This window comes from Eptesicus fuscus, chromosome 1 (genome assembly GCF_027574615.1).
Source record: "Eptesicus fuscus isolate TK198812 chromosome 1, DD_ASM_mEF_20220401, whole genome shotgun sequence".
Classification (NCBI taxonomy): Eukaryota; Metazoa; Chordata; class Mammalia; order Chiroptera; family Vespertilionidae; genus Eptesicus; species Eptesicus fuscus.
Genome location: NC_072473.1, coordinates 63,295,531 through 63,297,619, shown reverse-complemented (window position 1 = coordinate 63,297,619; position 2,089 = coordinate 63,295,531). Strand labels below are relative to the sequence as shown.

General features: G+C 38.3%; 1 non-coding gene and 1 pseudogene across 1 annotated transcript; both read left to right on the top strand.

The window, feature by feature from the left end:
* Positions 1–1,270: 1,270 nt before the first annotated feature.
* Positions 1,271–1,444, top strand: LOC114227020 (U2 spliceosomal RNA; annotated as a pseudogene).
* A 258-nt stretch (positions 1,445–1,702) lies between these two features.
* LOC114227022 (U2 spliceosomal RNA) lies at positions 1,703–1,884 on the top strand. The gene has a single exon (XR_003613106.1). It is a non-coding gene; the product is annotated as a U2 spliceosomal RNA (small nuclear RNA).
* The last annotated feature ends 205 nt before the right edge of the window (positions 1,885–2,089 follow it).

The window sequence follows — 2,089 nt, the reverse complement described above, 5'->3', positions numbered from 1 at the left end:
TATTTATTTATATATTTTTGAAATATTTATATTGTTGAAAATATTACATATGTCCCCTTCTTTCTTCCATTGACCCCTTATACCCCATCCCCACCTCCCACCCCAAGCCTCTACAACCCTATTGTCTGTGTCCATGAGTTGTGCATATATGCATACAAGTTCTTTGGTTGATCTACTTCCCCCCTCCGCCCCCACACACACACCTTCCCTCTGAGATTCTGCAGTCTGTTTCATGCTTCTATGTCTCTGAATATATTTTTTTCAAGTTTATTTTTGTTCATTAGATTCCACATATGAGTGAGATCATGTGACACTTGTCTTACCCTGACTCTTATTTCATTACAGTGTTTTTAAAAGAAAAAAAAAATTAAATAACCTCTCTTCCTCAGTAGTAGAATCATATGTAAACTTCATGTTATTCCAAAAACATAACAGTTTATAGTGATAAAATTAATGACTTAAATTCACCTTTCACATTTGTTATAATAAAAATTTCTCAAAATTATATTGCTAAGCCAGGACACTGGAAAATGTTTTAGCAGTCATATAAGTGTGGCATCACTCTAGCCCCAATTACTGGCAGAAGAAGAAAAAAAATGGTATCTTAAGGAAAATTTTACCAGCTTATGTTTGCAGTAGACTCACAGGTTAAAATTCAGTAATAATACCACAATTAAAAAAACAACAAGATACTTGAGAAAAAAAGCTACTCTGAGTGAGAGTCAGCAGAAACAAAAAGCAACAGCTTTGTTTATCAAATTGTGCAGACATTGGCATTTTCATATATGGATTATAGAATTGCTTCATAGAAACAAAAGAATGCAATTGCAAAGATAAGCAAGCAAAAAACTAATTGGAATAAACTGGCACATTTTAGAACCTATAAGTTGGGAATGTAATTATTAAAATAAAAAAGTAAATTGATAAATGAAACAGCAAACACAACACAGCTGAAGATAAAGCTAGTAAATTAAAAGATATACCATTCTGGCCAGTGTGGCTCAGTTGGTTGGACATCGTCCTATGCACCCAGGAGTTGCCAGTTCCATTCCGAATCAGGGCACATGCCCAGTTTTTGGACTTGGTCCCTAGGAAGGGGCATACAGGAGGCATCTGATGAATGTTCCAATCTCACATTGATCTCCCTCTCCCTTCCTCTCTCTAAAAGTCAATAAAAATTATTTAATAAAAAAAGATATACCTATAGAAATTATCCAGATTCATTCACAGAGTGATAAAGGGATGGTACACATAAAAAAGAAGACATGGAATTGCTTCTCGGCCTTTTTGCTAAGATCAAGTGTAGTATCTGTTCTTATCAGTTTAATATCCGATACGTCCTCTATCGGAGGACATTATATTAAACTAGAGGCCTGGTGCACGAATTTGTACACCAGTAGGGACCCTCGGCCTGGCTTGTGGGATCAGGCTGTTACTAGCTCTCCAACATCCCCTGAGGGGTTCTGGATTGCAAGAGGGCACAGGCCAGGCTGAGGGACACCACCGGTGCATGATTGGGGCTGGGGAGGGAGGCAGGAGGTTGGCCAGCCAGAGAGGAACCGCGGGAGGGCTCAAGGGCATATCCGACCCATCTTGCTCAGTCCTGATCAGCTGGACCCCAGCAGCAAGCTAATCTACTGGTCTGAGGGTCTGCCCCCTGGTGGTCAGTGCACATCATAGTGAGCAGTTGAGTGGCCTCAGAATATCATTACCACATTATGCTTTAATTGGTAGAACAGCCGACCAGTCGACCAGACACTTAGCATACTAGGCTTTTATTATATAGGATGTATTTTTGGAATAGGGAGATGGAATAGGAGCTTGCTCTGTCCACTCTGCCCATCAACCTGGTATTGCAGTACCTCCAGGAATGGTACACAAAAAATTTAAAAAAATAAAAATAAGACATTGGTAAATACCGATCATTGAATGAGAAGGTCTAACATATCTTACAGAGTTTCTGAAGGGAAAATTATAGAAGACAAAGAGCAGCAATACTAGAAAAGACAATGATTATGATTTTTTATAGCTGATGAAAAATCTAAATCTATAAATCCTACAAGAATGGTATATTCCAAGTGAAATTTTA